This window comes from Amia ocellicauda, chromosome 22 (assembly GCF_036373705.1).
Source record: "Amia ocellicauda isolate fAmiCal2 chromosome 22, fAmiCal2.hap1, whole genome shotgun sequence".
Lineage (NCBI taxonomy): Eukaryota > Metazoa > Chordata > Actinopteri > Amiiformes > Amiidae > Amia > Amia ocellicauda.
In genome coordinates this window covers 10,412,002-10,432,095 of record NC_089871.1, presented here as the reverse complement: position 1 = coordinate 10,432,095, position 20,094 = coordinate 10,412,002, and positions in this window count along the sequence as shown.

Genomic DNA, 20,094 nt, shown 5'->3' with positions numbered 1-20,094 from the left:
GACAGCACAAGCAATAAGGATACTGTGAGTTTCCCATTTAAAGTAAGCAATTTTTATCATCTATTTATTTTTATTTTTAATGGAACCCAGTGTAAATCACTCACCAGTGCAAGTGAGCCCCACATCACTGTGGTTTGTGCAGCCCTGGTCTGGCCTGGCTGAAGTGACACAGTGCTGGAGTTTGGTCTCCTGTCCCTGGCACTGGAACTGTCCTGGCCAGACAGAGCCCTGACCTTCTCCATAATGAGCCCCCCCGTGTATGATGGCAGGAACGCCACAGTCCAGCTCCCGACAGACCACCTCTGCATCGGGCCAGTCAAAGTCATGGTCACACACTGTAGTCCAGGCCTTGTTGTGATTGACCTCCACTCTCCCAGAGCAGAGATGTCTCCCATTCACTAGTCTGACAAAACCTACAATCCAAACACGGCAGGCTGTTAGTGTTAGGTTACAAACAAAACACACACTTGTGACTTAAAAAAGTGTTTTTTTAAATAGCTTAATAATAATGTAATGATAGTGTAGCTGCATTATTAATCAGATTATTGTAACAGGGAATGTTTGCGTGTTTCAAAACATTGTGAACTTTGTGGCCCAGATAAGTAGATTGCCCTCTACTGTGAAGGAGAAACATTTATCTCGTGTGACATTATGAGGTATGACAACAGCCTGGTGTTGGGTATGGAACCGCATAACAGTCTTGCATTTTGATTGGTCCATGTCTGTTAAATGTATAGGACATTGATCAATATGATTAATTAAATAAATACATACATATTAGAATTGGATGTGGTAAAATAGATACATAGATAGTGATATAGATATTTATTGTTATATAGAGAACCTCTTCTATGGTGTAAAGGGTGAATCAATCAATAGGGGATAAAAACAAACATCAATATGATGTCATATAGAGTAGGCCTGTCAGTAGCATTTTATTTGAATGACTCTGCAAGACTAGAAGGAGTTGCAGTTCTTCAGTCTATCTGTGTCAGTTTATCTTTAATCTATGATATCCTAATTGAAGAAAAATGCTACATATCCTTTATTCCTGTGCATGTCTAATATAAAGCAGGTTTTGGAGAAATCAAAAGAGCAGAGACAGCTGGAGGAACTAAGCCAAAGAAGTCTTCAGAGTAAGGTATGCAACAGCTCATGCTTTCGGTTTTGGTCTTGGTGACAGAGAGAGACTTCAAAACCCATCAGCAAAAAAATACACACATTTCTCACCTCTGCATCTCTCTCTCTCTCTCAAATTGATCATTATATCACAACAAACTCCACCTTCTCTAAAATATCTAATACAAAATTTGTAAAAAATATATAATACATTACAAGAAGAAAATCCAACAGAATAAATAAATAAATGGTAATTTTCTGACTAACCGCCTTAAAAGAGAGACAGAGAATGAAATGACACCCATTATAAATGATTCAGAGGGCAATGTCATACAGACCCTGGTTGGCATTAATTACACTTTTAAGATGTTTCATAGTAAATTAAATATCACTCCCGGTGCAGCCATTCACTCTTTAACTAAAGTGCTGTACAGTAGATCAAATGAAAAAACAAGTACATAAAGCAACAAATACAAAAAATACAGAACACTATACACATGACCTAACATACGACATGACAGACATTGTAACACTGCTGCCCTTATGCAGACTCACACACAAAGGAGAAGAGATGGGTCTGAAGATGGGATTGAAATGTGTCAATAGTAGGGGAACACTTACTGCACAGTGGTAGACTATTCCATAGCATCGGGGCAGCAACAGAGAAGGCACCATCACCCGTAAACTTTAACCAGGACCGTGGGCTAGACAAAAGCATTTGGTTTGAGGATCTGAGAGGCCTAGAGGTAGACCTAAGCCGAATAAAGACTCAACCCATTGCTCCAGCTCCACCTATCACTTATTAATCCAGGTCTGAAAATCATCAGTAAGACACTGGCAACCCGAATACAATCAATTATTCAATGACTTATTCATCCCGGGCAAACAGGCTTCATCAAAGGCAGACATTCATCCAGTAACGCCATTGTCTTTTCAATCTCATAACACAACACAATAATATAAATGCAATCACTGTGTCACTCGATGCAGAAAAAGCCTTTGATCGAGTCACTTGGCCTTTTCTCTTCTCAATACTACAGAAAGTTGGGTTTGGAGAATCATTCATTCACTGGATCAAAACACTGTATTCATCACCTATGACTGCAGTCATAACGGTATAACATCCAAAAGATTCAAACTTCAAAGAGGAACACAACAAGGATGCCCACTTTCTCCATCACTATTTGCCCTTTTCATTCAACCACTGCCATCAGACAGAACAGTAATATTATGGGAATTCAAACACTTAATTCAACACATAAAATCAGTCTTTACGCAGATGATATTACACTTTACCTTCAAAACCCCTTTCCTCTCTGCAGGAAGTGTTTAAGGTTATGAACACATTCTCTCTCATATGTGATTATTCCATGAACTGGACTAAATCAGCGGTTTTACCCATGACCAGTCAGAGCTGGAGTCGTGCACTTCAGACACAACTCACAGTGCCTTTATCCTCTGGTAATATCACATCTGTATCAACATCTCAACCAGGCTATCAGAGCTCTTTCATCTCAACTGTATTCCTCCATTAATGTCCGAAGAAGAACCGAAACACTGGGTGAATCTTCCCATTTCCCTTATTGGATGAATAGCTGCCATTAAAATGACCATCCTCCCTAAAGTAAATGAGCCGTTTCAAATGACCGGTACAGCCAGCATCACACTGGTTTTACAATTTCAACTCCATCATTACAAAATATAACTGGAAAAATAAATCTCCTCTTATCAAATTGGCAACATTACAAAAACACAAATCCTGTGGAGGACCTGATGCACCAATTCTGATTTATTATGGTCTTCCTTGGTTGGTGAAGCGACGGTCGCTTATCTAGGTGCAGGTTGGGCGGCTCAGGTTCGTCCTCTTGCCGCTCAGGTCTCCGCTATCACGGCTTGTCCTGCACCCACCACCCGGCGTGAGCGGCGCAGGGTTCAGGGATGACTGGATATTACCGCCGTTTGTGCGGGACCTTTTCCACCGTGTTGCCCCTCGGACTAATTTACTCAGCGCGTCTCTTTCTGCTGCTCAGATGAAGGTCAGTGAGCTTTTGCAGCTGCAGGCGCTGCTTTGTTCTCCGCTTCTCTCTGCCCCAGACTTTTCTAAACCATTGAAACTGCAGGTCGATGCGATGTTGGTGCTGCTGCTGTATTGTTGCAGGAAAATGTGGACGGTCTTGATCACCCTGCCTGTTGGTTTTGGCGCAGATGTAATAGCGGTCAGTCCCGTTACTGCACTATTGAACAGGAGACTCTTGCCGTATTGCTCGCCTTACAACATGTTGAAGTGCATGTTGGCTCTGGCGTTGTCCCAGTCGTTATTGTTATACCTGCGGGTTTCGTGTGTATTGTTTGTGCGCATCTTCTCTGTGTCGATCCCACTGTCACATCCCTGTAGTCAGCCTGGGGAGGCCGAGGTAGGTAGGTAAGACCCCAGGGCCGACATATTCATCACGCAGGGTTGGGTTTTGTCGAGACACAGCAGCCTAGTCCATCGCAGGGAGCCGCAGTGTGTGTTTGTGGGCTAGACTATGTGGCTGCTGCCGTAAGGGCTTCAATAGCTTGGGTTTGTTCATTTCTTTGATTTGGCCCCCGTGTTCGTCCTCCCTTTGGATCTGTGTATTTGTTCATTATGGTTTTATCCGGGGTATTTGTCATGGCCCGGTCTTCAGTGATTGTGGTCCCAGCACTAAATCTGTATGATTTCACAGCATTGTCCGTGACCCCTCTGTGTCCCACTGCTCGCTCCTCTCAGCGCACTTTCCCCATCGCTTGTGCGGCGCGTTATGTTGCGATTCCGCAGCACTTTCTACCCCCAGATCCTAGACCAACAAGGGGGGCTCATAACACTGTCTAGCAACACACCTGCAGTTCATTATCAAGTGATCAACCACGACCACCGTCACAATTCATGGATAGATATTGAACAATCAGAGTGTTCAGAGATCTGTATAGGTGACCTCCCAATTATGACCAAATCCATTAAAACATCCTTGCTTTAAAAATATGCCTCTCTCTACAACTCTGACAGCTTGACGGAAAATAAATACACTAGTTATACCATGACACCCTGTAGATTTACACCTATATTTTACAATCCAAGTTCTTGATAAATAAAACACCCATTACTTCTACAATATGGAAACAAAAAGGCATCACTCATTTACATCACATTTGATCCAGAAGTATGGTATCAGTAAAGAACAGGATTTAGCATATTTACAAAGAAGACACACCGAGTGTCTGCTTTTTTCTGCAGCTCTTCACAATGGCATTCATTCTGGATTGTAGCATCCCAGTCTCTCAACATTATGTTCACTAGGTGACCTCTCAGATATCAACACATTATACCAATCTCATTCCTGTGTCTCTAACTATCGCCAAGAAATCAATGCTATTGAACTGGAAAACAAACAAACAAACCTCAATACTACACACTGGCAGAATCTAATGACAGATACATCTCATCAGGAAACATGTCTGCACTCCACACATCTCAGATTAGAAATGTTCAATACAACCTGGACACCTGCAGTTTTATATGTGAATGTATCCCTAGATTAATGCCACAAACCCAAGTATGATCATATCAAATAACACAATAAAACAGACCACACAACGCAACACACAAACAAAACGATACGGGTGTATTTCCCTCCTGACCATTCCCAGTTTCCTCCAGCAGATGGCAGTGTTACCCTCGTTTAGTTCCGCTCCCTCCAGACTTGCAGTAAATCAACGAGTGATTTGATTGATTGATTGATTGATTGATTGATGAGCCCACCTGTCTCTCATCACCCGCACATCAGCGCAGATCCAAAGCACAGCGATCATTTTAAAAGCGATATTGAAGAAGCTGCTCTCCAGAGATTGTGCCAGGATTTGGGAGAGTCATTCAGTTGTTGGTCAAAAATATAATATATCATGTTATATTTACTTTATTTAATCTCATTACTAGACTTCATTCAGTATAGGATACAGATGTGTGCATACAATAATAATAAGGTAATATGCTGTGGCCTTTGGTTTGCTTATGATGTAGCCAGCCTGCTGCTGCCACTTTATTGTGACCAGATTGACAATAAGATCCCTACTGACATATGTAAATAAGTAACACTTCTCTAATTAAGATCATGTCCATTTTAACAAGACATGAGTCCAGTGTCATGAGTTTGTGGTGCAGTCAGTTCTGCTGAAGTATTGGGAGGTGGGATCAATGTTTTATGCCAAGATCAGTGAAAGTCAGTCTGACGTTAATGGAGAGAATCTGTGTCTCCTACCTGAACAGATAACTCCGGCATCCCCTCTGTGAGAGTACCTATACTTGACTTCAGTTGATCCACAGTCCCTCAGCGCAGACTCTGTCCCACGACAGGAAACCTCATCCAGCAGCACTGATCCAGACCCGCCTCCAAAGTGAGCATTGACTGGTGCTGATACAGCAGATCCACAGCCCAGCTGTCTGCACACCACTGCGGCATCATTGACATCCCACTTATAACTCCTAACTGTCCCCCACTGTCCTTTGTGATGGACCTCCAGTGTCCCAGCACAGGGACTGCCACCCTTCACCAGCCTCACAGCATCACTGCCTGCAGAGAGAGGAGAGAGAGTCACAGGCGGCCAGGGCTGTAAAGCAGCGAAGTACAAATCCTGAGAGGCAGCAGTAGCGGCTTGTTTTGAAAGATAGAGCCGCCCTCGCTTCAGAGCGTCTCCAAAGCCACGCCCCCTCCATCACACATGCGCACACACACAGAGCGGAGTCTCAGCGCCAGGAGGAGAGACGTGCGGGTGGAATCGATCGCAGCAGTTTTGGATTATCGCATGTCTCACTCATAGGTTACACATTACAATAATAACGAACGTAAACATCTTATTTACGGTTGTTATGTTTTTAAAAATAGTAGCTGCGGCTCGCTCTGCACAGCGTCAAGGTTCCCGCGCTGATGACGTCTGATTGTCTGCGCGAACAAGTTGCGCGGCGGTATGCAAATACAGATTGACCGACAGGAAGGACATCCTATCATTACATTCGGACCGAATACAATGATTGGTCGATCCTTTTTTAGTCCTCTCCCTTCCACAGAAGATATGAGATATGAGATATATATATATATTTTACATTTAGACCACTTAAATTATTGATTGCTATCAGGATGTGAAGAGACGTTCAACCAGTATAACAAAAAAAAGTTTTCTGGCAAAGATTGCATACTCTACCTTTAAGTACATTTTTCGAGTATCTGTAGTTTACTTAGTATTTTTTATTAGTGGCTACTTTTACTTTTACTCCACTACATTTACCAACAAAATAATGTACTTTTTACTCCATTACATTTACCAACAAAATAATGTACTTTTTACTCCATTACATTTACCAACAAAATAATGTACTTTTTCTCCACTACATTTCCCACAGACGACTTGTTACTGTTATTATAATTGCAGAGAGGAATTACATACATATACGTGCAATTAAATGTTTCAGGTTTGCGAGAGACTTGTGACCAATCACGCTGTTTCATAATGAGCAGCGCTGCAGTGAGCCAATCAGTGAGCCGGATCCGCGGCACAGACCCGCCCCTCTGTCGTCATTGGCGCATCAGCTGTTGTTTTCCTGGTCAGAGATGGACTCGAACCCGCGGCCGGAGCGGAGACCCGCACTGAGACACACGCTGTGACCTCAGAGCAGCTCTCTGTTGCTGCAGCCCCAGCAGAGAGAGTATTGATTGCTCTGACATGCAGTTTTTGCGCATTCAGAGGCTGTTTGGAGGTTGAAAGTGATGACATTACATATTAACTGTATTATTCACTTTATGATTTAAATACAGTTGTATATGAGAAAAGGTCCCGAAATCATGTCCATGGTGATGTTTACACTTTATATATATATAATCAATATAAAATGTGATGTTACGCACGCCATCTTAAACAACGTTTGTTTTATATAATGAATAAATGATCTTGTAGCCGCACTCTCACATATTAGGTATTTAGCCCTGATGATCACACAGCAATGTGGAAAGGCGTTGTTATTCAATGAAATGAAACTTTTGTAAAACGAGTACTTTTTCATGATATATTTTGCCTTATTTGGGTCAGCAGCTCATGGCAGTGAAGACGCTGCAGTGCACGGATGATTTCAGTTATATTCACATACAGGCCGTATGGAGCCGCTGCCCCTTTTCATTGCCCTGTCGTTTTTTCCTAAGTGCCCCTGTGTCCCGACCCCCCGGGACCGAAGTGCCCCTTCGTTTGTTTCAGCCACTGCCCCCCCGCCAGCCTGTGCGCCTCACTGTTCAGAGATGGATCATTTTGAGTTTGAGATTCAAACCCAGTGCAATAGATTACATTATAACACATGTGATCACTACAGGGTACACATTTTATATTGTTTATTTTGTTTTATATTATTATACAGATGTGTGGGATATATGTATACGTGTGTGTGTGTGTGTGTGTGTGAACAGTGTGTTTGCTCAGAAAACTCCAAATTATTTATATAAACCCCCAATGTTACCCTTTGTTAATACTGAATACACATGAAAGTAATATCCAGATATGAGCCTAATAACATTTCTTTTTGTCGGACTTTGTTTTCTTGAACATAAAATTGAGTAAAAATACCTTGATAATTTATGGAAAATAAAATGTTGGATTAAAACATCAAATGAATCTCTTGTGTGCCCCCTTCATGAGGCTCACACACAAACACTTCCACTTTATTACTAAAATCACAATTTACTTTTACTTTTGGTACTATAAAGCCCTATAAAACGTCATGTCTAAAGGACCCCATTCCTCCACAGACAGTGTGAAGAGGAACCTCATGACTGAACAGAGACGCCTCTCAGCACCCAATATTACATCACTGAGAGACACACAGCACCCTCGGGACATGCTGACGCTTCATTAACTAGGTCTTACCTTACTTTCTGTCCTTTAGTTATATGGATTTCTGTATATTTTTGTTGATCACATTATTGGTTGTGCTTGCTCCTGTAAGATATTATTTGTTAGAATGTATTTTTCTATGGGAAATTCTATACCATCTGGTTTGGCAGAGGAAACAGACTTCCTTCCTTTTATCTAAGTTCCCTGGTAGCCACTGGTAGCCCCATGTAACCTTATCTGTATGTCCAGAAGACCAAACTGTTACCTGTCTTCTGATTGGCTCCTAGCCAAATTCCAAAGGACCCCAGACTTCCAAATTACATTCGCATAAAGCACCTAAGTCATGGTGGTGGGAAAATGTGACTGGTTGAAAGGAAACCTTATAAAAGGGAAAACAAAGAGAAGTTCAGAGAAGAGACAACAAGACAAGACAGAGCAGGAGAGGAGAGAGAGAGAGAGAGAGAGAGAGAGAGACACCGCTTCCTGCCTGACCAGTTTGACCTAAGCTGTCCTGTGAGAGGACAAAGGAGAAATCGGGTATTATCTGTTTCTTACTGTAATCCAGCAGAAGCTTAAAATTACTTATTTTCAGTTATATAATTGGATGATATTTGTTTTATTTTGTCATAAATAAATGATTATTGCACATCTGTGACTTGACCGCATCTTCCCTCTAAAAAGAATCTTAAAAGAGAAACCAATTGACCTATGAGTTTTCAGTTCAACTATTTATTTAGATTGATTGAAATAACAATAACAATTACTTGATTGATTTATGGGTTTGTTATGTAACACATTGGTTGGGTGGAGGCAGCTGTTGTAGTCTTTTTAAAAAGGCAATAAGCTCAACGAAAAGGAAAGATAGAGCAAAGAGAGAGACAGAAGACAGAGCAGGTGGGAGAAAAGCAGAGAACAGGGAAAATGAAAGAGTGACAGATGCATTGTTAAATACTGACCTCACTGTAAGGCCATAGATTAGGTAGAATGAATGAATGCTGAATGAGGAAGGGAATTATATAGTGTTGAATCGAGTGGAGAGGGAGCTGGTCAGAGATTGACTGAGTCCTTTGTTCCCCCCACGGCCGGTTATAGACATTTGGAGGCCCTTGGCAAAATTTATGTTGGAGGCCCCCCGTCTTGATTGGTGGACTGATAGAGAGCGAATAGGGATGGTATGGTTATGGAGGCCCCGCCTTCAAGCCCGAGGCCCTAGACAATTGCCTACTCTGCCTATACGCCGGCCTGGATTCCCCCTCCCTTCTCTGTATAGTATTTTCCTGACTAAGGTCAACTTTTTGTATATGCTTTTATGTGGCCTTTTGTATTTTCTGATGCTGAAATTCAGATTTTTATGTGGAGTTCCATTTTTTTCTCCACAAAAGAACGTTTTGTCTTTTTAAATTGTTGTAACGAAACCCGATTGATATAATCCAGTTGCTCCTCAGTGTTTTTTGCATGGAAGAGGACATTCTGCCCATTGTTGGACACTTATGTAGGGGGCATCAGAAATGACTAGGGGGCACAAGTATTTCACAGGTCTTTGATGAGCGTTGGCGTGGGGGGTGCGCACGTAATCTTTTTGGGAAATGCGTGAGATTTTAGAAACAATGCGTGAGGTGGAGCCTCGATGATAACACAGGATTGATCACATCGATAGCACAATGACACTCGGACGCAGCTGCGCACTCTCTCTCAGATCAATACTCACTTCTCTGCGCCGATTGCGTGGAGCGGGTGTCCGTGTCCTTGTGTTTCTGCCAGAACTCATCAGACTCACTGTCACGACACAGTTTTTCACGCAGTTGTGAGTACTGCTACACTGTTCACTTTGCCCACTAATTATTCATGGTAGATATATTTGTCATGCAGCTGCGCGGTGAAACTTGTTTTCTCGTTGTGTGCATAGGTAACTTTGAAAGTCAAATTAAATAGTCAAACTGACTACCGACGCTGGGAGTTAAAGAATGACGCATATAGCCGGTTTAATATTAATATGAATGAGCTGCCGGGAGTGAGCGCTGTGTCTGAACACTTCAGGTTTGATGTTATTCTGAGCCGCTATACACAGCGCAGTCATCAGCGCAACTGATCCAGTGCGCATGACTGAGGGGCAAAGTGTAGGACAGAATAGGGATACACAACTGAGGGGCACGATATAACAACTGAGGGGCACGATATAACAAATATGGGGCACAATATAACAACTGAGGGGCACGATATAACAACTGAGGGGCACAATATAACAACTGAGGGGCACGATATAACAACTGAGGGGCACAATATAACAACTGAGGCGGTACAATATAACAACTGGGGGGCACAATATAACAGCTGAGGGGGCATTGCCCCCTTTTGCCCCCCGTGGTGCCGGGCCTGCACTTATGGTTCCCAAAATATAAAGCTTGTTTTCACAGATTGAACTTAAATCTTGTGTGTTATTCCACATATAGGACTGGGATCTGGGACTTGAAAAATACTGGCCTACTGGATCAGGCTAGGAACAGTCCCACCTTCCACAAAAACCTCTTGTGGGAGATACACTGAGGAGGACAAGGAACATAGAAGATCACAACAGTCCTGCTGGGAATAATTACATGTGCATCTGACCTGGTCATCCGAAGCTACGACGATGGACTTCTATAACCACCGCAGAGAGAGAATCAATGTAGCACGGTTCACCAAAGAAGGAGAAGAGGGAGAGCAGCAGATGTCTAGGATTCAGTTCAGTAGAGAAATCATTCAAGAAGGTATGGGTTTCGCTCCAACTGATATTAACTGTTTGGTGAAGTTACCTGGCAAAAAGGAGGAATTTGATGTTAGTTTTAGGACTAGTCACTTGTTAGATTTGTGTCACTGGAAGTATATCCAGGAGAATAAACAAGGAATATGGGCAGGGTTCAGGATTACTATCCTATCGGACGCACAGTATAAGATGACTACCATACAGTTTTTTAGTGAGACTGTTTCAGATGAGGATGTTGATACTTGGTTAAGGAGACATTACGGCCTGCTCAAGAGGGTATGGAAGATATGGGATGAAGACGTAATATGGGGAGGAGCGTGGAAATGTCAAATACGATTGAGAATGGATCCCCAAATTAAGGGGAAGGTGTGCCATTTACCCAATACCATACAAATTGGAGAAAACAGGGGTATGATTTTTTTCGAAAGGATGCCAAGATTATGTAGACGTTCCCAGGCAGGTGATCATGTGATAGCTAACTGTACTGCAGTGATTTGTAATAACTGCAGAGGGCAACATAAGACACAAGGTTGTACAGGAGAAATACGCTGTAACCTGTGTGGGACAGATGGTCATACATTTAGGACCTGTCCCAAGTCGTATGCTAATAAAATGAAGCAAGCTTTAGTGGAACAAGCTGAATCAGACCAGGAGTAAAAGAAGACCATCTGCCAGGGAAGGAGGTGTATAGGGGAGAAGAAGAGCAGGGCCATGTTATGGCTCAAGAGACATCTATACCAGGAGATAACCTCAGAAGACAGACTGGTGACACTGAGGAGTAGGCCTGGAAGATAATAAAGGGAAAGAAAAGAACTAGAGAAAATAAGAACGTAGAGGCTGACGGAGAGACTATTCCATCAATAAAGAACAACATCTCTATCTCTCAGAAGAGGGTTAATCAAGATCCCTCTAGAGGTAAGATCCCCTTCTGCTCTCTCCCACTAGTAAGAGCTACAGGTGAGGAGGAAGGTTACAGCACCAAAAGCAGACCTAGAAGTATCTAATCAGACCCTTATCAAGATGATTTCAACCAATCTGCCACCTACCAATAGAGAAGAGAGTAATCCCCCCAAAATGGGGGAAGAAGTAATAAACAGCTTAATTGAGACTGTCTCACCAAAGAGAGCCAGCGCCCCCTCCATCAGCGGACGGAGAGAACCTGGAAGGCCAGTTGAAGGTCTGCAGTTGGAGGGAATATTAGACCAAGCCCTAGCCAAGATAAAAGAATGGAGGAACATCACTCCATCTGAACCATCTAATCTAACTGTAGTGGCACAGTCTAATAGTGTACAGAACATACAAATTGAATCCAGAGAGAAAAAGACTATTAAAGATCTATGTCCCATTATCCCTACTATTGTTGCCAGTGTAATCTTAGCCAAAAGTGACAATAAGGAGACCATAAAAGTGGTATTTTTCAGGCCGAACCTCCAAGTGTTCCATACTTGGAGGAAAAGGATGTAGAAAAGTTCACAGAATTAACAGGGGCGAGAGCCTCCTGCCCTGAAGAGGAGCAGTTAAAAAGGTAAAAAGAAAAAGATAGTTAAGGTAAAACACCCCCCTATACTCCCTCCCGATAATCGTCCAGATTTAAGACCGGTATATGATGAAAACAATGAAATATGGTTTTATGTAAGTATAGACAGAGGGAGCTGAAACTGCTACCCCTATAGAGAGAAAAGAGTAATAATGTTGTGAACCTTTCAGAAATTAGCAAAACCCTACCTAGGAATATAAATAATGTGAAGACTAAGGCAATTATACCTGTGCTCCCGGACTGGCCTTGTGTTTCTTTCCCCTGTCTCTGCAGGTTTGCGAGACCTTCGATGCCGGCTGAAGATGCCGGAGAGGGTAGCAGCCTGCAGGGAGGGGGAGGACTGTTGGTTGAAATGGACGTCAGTTTGGAATAAGGACAGAATCCAGAAGACATGGATAACTGCACAGATAAGGAGGAACAAATACTCTTATTGGACTGAAGGACTGTTGTGATCTCTTTTGATGATAATTTAGTATAATTGATGATTTGTTATTGATAATGTACACCTGTGTGTTATTTTAAGTGATGAAAATGTAGAATATATTAAAAACAGTATTATTCCAGATATAGTAAATTCTTAAAAATATTATATTTGTTTAAATAAATACTTTAAATAAATGCAAATTCTCCATTTCGAACAATAAATATGTATTGATATGTATACTCTCCTGTAGCAATCTGGGAGTTGTAATTCTGTTAGATTCAACTAAAGCTTTTACGATTAACAAAATCAAGCTACAAGTTGATACATTAACAAAACGAACATGAATTAAAATAATTGCTGAGAAAAAAAAAACCTTAGACATATTTGTATAATGTTAGATCTCCAAAAAAATATTGTTAATGGTATTCTTTACAAAAACAAATGCAATTTTTAAAAGAATCCTGTTATCAGATATGCAGGAAATCAGAATTAAAATACTTCACAAATAAAATATACTGACATCAAAATTAACTGCGCTCTTTGAATAACCAGGGCTTTCACAGTCCTGAATTAAACTTTTTCATTCATCTAACGTTTTAAATTTTCATTAGTCACAAAAACTTAAGAATAAGATTGTATTAATCCCCTCAGGGAAATTAATTTGTCTAATAATAACAAAATATTTGATTTTAATTTAATTACCAATAGGAAATGAACAACGAATTTAGATCTGTTTCATGTGGACACAGTTAAATATTTTAAGTATTTTCATTTCTACAAATACATTTTTAGTGCTATTTTAAATCAGGAGTTATTCCAGTGTAATAGTTATACTTTAAAATGCAACAGCATCAGACTAGCACAATGAATAGAAGCGTCTCTCCACTAGAAATGCGCTGTACTGAAGACCATGTGCTGTGCAGAGGGCAGCTGAAAGGGTCAATGACTGTCTGGACACTTTGTAATATTTTGGACAACAGTTTACACTCAATACTGATAGAATTGTATGGTTGAAAACTGTATTTTTATCAACACATTAATATACCATGTCAGAGTGGAAAACACCATTGAGACAAATAGGAATGGCATGTCATTCTGCAGGTGATTATTATTATTATTATTATTATTATTATTATTATTATTATTATTATTATTATACATTCCAATCATATTGTAATCCATGACTGCACTGCTATCTGGCCTACAGCCGTGTTCTTGCACAGGGTGACATGAAAGATTCAATTAATGCTATGATATTTATTATAGTCTAGAGAAAACATTATGCAATTTTTAAAGCAATATTATTATAGTTATTATTAGTAATAATCACTTTTATTTCACATTCAACTGCAATTGTTTTACAAACCCAATACACATGCAACACTAATGTCAGATATTCAGGCACTCAAATGTATCCATTGATTTTATACGTTTTTATTACATGAAGTGCTATCAATTTAATATCCCCAGTAGCCCTCTTAAGAATAAAATATAATGACCACAAAAGTAATTGTGCACTTCACAAATAACCTACAAAACTGTATAAGAAAGATCCATAGCATTTCATCCTGAAATTAAACTTTATCCTTCACCTAACCTTTTATATTTTCATCAGCCACAAAAAATAGAACTTAATTAAATCAATTTTAATAATTGTATAGAATTAATATCACAACTTCTGACTGACTTTCATATTCTCAGTATGGATTAGTACACAGTATACTATGTATTGAGACAAAGCAAAACCATGCATTTAAAGTATCACAGATTTTTATCATTACTGATTATGTTAGTATTATTATCAGTTTTCATGTATTATTTTAAAATCCACAGAGACATACATCACACAAAACAATGTTTAAAATTCCACAGTTTCTGATTACAAATAGTACTGCTTGTATTGTATTGTATTGTATAGTGCTGTCTCTGTATTTAATCTCCACAAAAGTGACACTTAAAACATAATGCAGTTATGTGTTCAATACATATAATAATGACATATGTGATACTAGCTGGTATAATTGCTGTCTGGAGTCACTGTTCATTCTCCTCTGTTCCCTGAGCAGCTGGACTGCCCCCCTGCCCCAGACCCTGAGCCCCGGCCCCCGGCTCCCAGTCTCTGAGTGAATCACTGCCTCATCTGTATGAGCTGGAGAGGAGGAAGACTGAGACACTTACTGGCTGTTGTGCGCAGAACCAGGACAGCCAGAGAGAAGATGGACAGGCAGCTCTCCATTGTTGACAGGACAGACGAACCCTCCTCTGAACGCAGCTGAGACCCCTGCCTTCACCCCTGAGCGCACAGGGCAACTGAGCTGCTGCTCCACAGCCCGGACCCCCAGCAGAAACACAGCCCCCCGCCCCGCCAATCACACACAGCATTGCCTTTTCAGACTGACAGCAGGAAACTTTCACACAGGTATGATGACAAATCAAATGGGGCCATTTCAGTTTTGTCCAAATACATCGATAACACATCACTGTTTCTTCTCAGGACGCCTCCTTCACCCTGAAGACGCCACCCAGCAGAGAGGAGACGCGCAGCACCGAGGACAGGGAGGGGTTTTCTCTTTAATAAAGGAGACAGAAAAGCAGCTGCAGAGAGAAGTGCTGCAGTGTGCAAAATGAGTCAGTCAATAAGAGGGATCTGAGGTTTATAGTAAAACTAACAAAAACACGGAGAAAAACACTGATTTAGTATATTCTACTTTAATCATTTCATTTACAACTGACAACTATAACATTTCAATGCTTTGTTTTTGTTGTTCTCCTTAAATGAATGACCACAATAACTATCGTATGTGCATACAAAACTATAATTAATAGTGAAATACATTGCAAGGTTCTCCATTATTTAGGGGGGTTCAATTGCACTGTGTTTCAAAAAATGTGATTAAATGAATATAAACCTGTGGGGTTCAGCACAGGACACAAGAGTCATGAATCAGCTCATCTACAGGAGAGTGCTGGAGTCCATCCTTCACAGAGAGGAACTTCCACACATCCACACCTGATCACTGCCAACACTATTGACTGCGTCCTCTAGTGTCCAAGAGATGCCACTGCCAGCACTGCTATGAAATGTGCTCTTTTTGTGTATATTTACCCCAACTGTGCCTCTGGCCCCTTCCTGACTCCACACAGCCAGCTCTGCCCCAGTGGTGCTGAAGTGTAGACGGGCTCCCCTGCTAATCCTGAAGAAGCCCCTGTGAGGAGCAGCTGGACCCTCTCCAGCTCAGCCCACAGACAACACTGCAGGAGGAACCAGGGGCTCTGCAGCCATGAGGCCTTGTGTTGAACAGGCAGGGAATGAGGCAGAGCTACTGCTACCAGCCACCAGTACCTGGGGGGCTCTTAGTGTGATATGGGTCCACTTATTTACACTTTAATTATTTTGCACTTTGACTTTGTTTTTACTCTTTGTAAATATTGATTGAGGTGTCTGGAGTGTCTGTAATGAAGGCCGCCTTGTATACCTGTGCAGGTCTGTAAAAGAAGCCTATCCAGACAACATCCTTTCAGCAAGAGAAGAGAAGTCAGCACAAAAAGATGGCGAGGGAAATAGACAGCAATCTGTGAGGCAGAGCCGATCTCCCCTGTGAAATGAAGTCATCCTGGTGATCATCTCCCCTCAGATAATCCTACTCTCACCTTGATGAATGGTGGCCACTGTCAGTCCCTCTTCCTGCTGCTTTCTGTTTCGCTTGTAGCTCCCACTGCCCCTGCTGTTGATCCAGTGTCGCTCTCTTGAGGTCTTGGAGAGGAGGCCTGCTGTATCTGATTTACTCTGTTTGAATGAGTTGTTTAACACTGGGATTCACTTTTCCTTTTATGTTTTTGTATCTTTACCTCAGATACACCTCCAAACCCTTTCTGAACCACTCAAGCCTAACACACCTTTCCTGATTTACTTCAGGCTTCTATTTCTAGCTCAATCAGATGCCCCTCTTCAGTATAAGTGTGTGAATAATGCTTCTGCTTCATCTGTGCACTAGCAGAAAGTGGCCACATCCAAGGATAATTTGCTGCTGTCTTATACAAGGTGTGATGGCCATGCAGAGCTCCTGTGTGTCTTGTCCAGGATGAGCAACACATCATTCGTCCATGGCTTGTGTGAAGCTGTGAGCAGTGGCTGGACTGGACTGGGCTGGGCTGGGCTGGGCTGGGATAAGGTCTGTATGTTCAGCAGAGGGATTGCAATCTCTCCACACAGCAGTGGCTCCGGTGGCTGGCCAGGCATCTGCAGGACAGTATGGTGACTCAGGGTGGCACTGAAACTGCATAGCCAGTACAGCAGTGTTGTGTCAATGTAGGTTTATTAAACATTAACTACTCTATACTATATTCTGTCACTAAAGGCAGAAAGAAAAAGTGTATTTCTTCAGCTGTATTATGAGCCTGGTTGATAGAAGCACTTATGGACGTGCTCAAATGTATTGATACCCTTACAGCTCATTGAAATAATGCATCATTCCTCCCGAAAAGTGATGAAAAGCTATTGCATCATGTATACTTGCATGCCTTTGGTATGTCATAGAATAAAGCAAAGAAGCTGTGAAAAGAGATTCATTATTTGTCATTCTACAAAGATATTCTAAAATGGCCTGGACACATTTGTTGGTACCCCTTAGAAAAGATAATAAATAATTGGATTATAGTGATATTCAAAACGAATTAGTTTCTATCATTAGTATCACACGTCTCCAATCTTGTAATCAGTCATTCAGCCTATTTAAATGGAGGAAAGTAGTCACTGTGCCGTTTGGTATCATTGTGTGCTCCACACTGAACATGGACCAGAGAAAGCAAAGGAGAGAGTTGTCAAGGAAAGAAAGAAAATTATAGATAAGCATAGTAAAGGTAAAGGCTACAAGACAATCTCCAAGCAGCTTGATGTTCCTGTGACAACAGTTGTGAATATTATTAAGTTCAACTCCATGGAACTGTAGCCAACCTATGGAGCTTCCATGGATGAAAACTTTTGAAAGAAAAACATAGAAAAGCCAGACTGGATATTGACAAGCCACAATCCTTCTGGGAGTCAAAACTGGTGCTTTTTGGCAAGTCACATCAGCTCTATGTTCACAGACGAAAAAATGAAGCTTTCAAAGAAAAGAACACCATACCTACAGTGAACCATGGAGGAGGCTTGGTTATGTTTTGGGGCTGCATTGCTGCGCCTGGCACAGGGTGCCTTGAATCTGTGCAGGGCACAATGAAATCTCAAGACTATTAAGGCATTCTGGAGCAAAACGTCCTGCCCAGTGTCAGAAAGCTCTGTCTCAGTCGCAGGTCATGGGTCCTCCAGCAGGATAATGACCCAAAACACACAGCTAAAAGCACCCAAGAATGGATAAGAACAAAACATTGGACTGTTCTGAAGTGGCCTTCTATGAGTCCTGATCTGAATCCTATCGAACATCTATGGAAAGAGCTGAAACTTGCAGCCTGGAAAAGGAACCTATCAAACCTGAGACAGCTGGAGCAGTTTGCTCAGGAAGAGTGGGGCAGACTACCTGTTAACAGGTGCAGAAGTCTCATTGAGAGCTACAGAAAATGTTTGATTGCAGTGATTGCCTCTAAAGGCATTCTTGTCCATGCCATTTTCATTTGTTTTATTATTTACAATATTATGTTGAAAAACAAAATCAAAAGCAATGTCTGATTTCTATTAAATATGGAATAAACAATGGTGGATGCCAATTACTTTTTTCAGTTTCAAGTTATTTCAGAGGAAATTGTGCATTCTTTGTTTTTTGTGGAGGGGTACCAACACATTTGAGCACATCTGTAAATACTTCAAAATGTCTTTAAATCAACATAGGGAGAGCTATGTCAAAATCCTTACATTAAGTCAGTACAAACCTGACCCAAGAGAGGCCAGCAGTAAATAATCTTCTTCCTGTTGTTTCCTATGTGATTGTATACTTGCACTTTAATAAATGTATCTTTCCAGCACATTGATTACATCAGATTCTGTGAAAGAACACTACAAATATATATATAACACAAGCCTGTAATTCTCTTTCCTTCAGTAAATACTTTCCTCAGTACTATATGTGGAGATAAAGCTCTCTGTACCCACTGTTATTTAAGCAGCTCTGAGCTCTGACAGGAGAGGAAGCCAGGCTGTACAGTGAGGCTGTGGGTATCAGTGTGTAGAAGAGAATGGATGAGTGTCACGCGCTAATGTTGGAAATAGCGAGTGGACACAAATGACTACAGTACCTGAGTTTAATAGTTTAAATCCACCAAACCTTTTCCCCGCACAGACGCGGCTCAGGACACCAGGACAAGTTCAGTACAATTTGTTTCTATGCAAATGTGTCATACAGGGCAAGAAGTCTGTACTTGGACACTATAAACGGGGAACAATTTATAAAACCTACCTAAAATGCCTTTAATAGTGTAGAAGGAAAGTTAGACATTCCTCTCTCACAAGGCTTACTACGTGTATACTTAAGAAAGATAAGCTCAAGCCAAGGGTCAGGTCAGAAGGTAGCTTGACGTCTGTTTGAATCTATGATGTGCATCTAGGAGATGTCAATCACTGTGATGTAAGTGTCTGCTCCCTAATGTATACATTAGCCTGTGAACTGTCAGCTATAATGATATATCTTCTGCTTAGCTAGCTTTTAAAGATAACATAGAAATTACTTTTTAATTATTACCAGATCTTTGTTGACTTCTTTGTGTATAAAAGCCTCTGACTTTTTGTATGGAGTCAGAGCAACTTTGTAATCTCCTTGATTCACTGTTTCTCTCCACGCTGCATGTAATAAAGGCATTGCAATGATCGCTCTAACTTGATTGAAGGCTGAGATTCTTCCATGTTACCCCAGGTTAAATCCCTATTAAAAAAAATAACTACCCTAACAAATATCAAATGTACAAGTAAAGTCAATAACAATCCTAACAAAACATGGCAAAATGGCTTATCTCTACTTCAGGAGCGTTTCTAGACTTCAAGTGTTAGGGGGGCTTCGAAACGACATCCAAGAATGGTGGTGCTGACAGTGTTTTTTCCTGTGTCAGAGATGGGGGGGAGGTTACTGACAGTGTTTTGCGGAGTTACTTCTTCATTCTTGGATTCTTTTGTTGTATTATTTTCTGACTGTTTGACTGTTACTTCATAATCATATTATGACCCTAAATAGGATCTAGCAACGCCCCTGCTCTACAGACTCACCACCAGGCAGGGATGGACTGGGAAGGTGGGTTGCTGGTCTGGGATGGGGGGGTGGTGGCGAAGTGCAGTCCAAAAGCGGGATTGGTGCTGCCAATTGACTGGGCCTGCCCACAGATATATATAAAACAAAAAATCGCCCCTGGCCAACAGGACATCCGGCCTCCCAGTGCTCCAGACAGCCAGTCTACTAT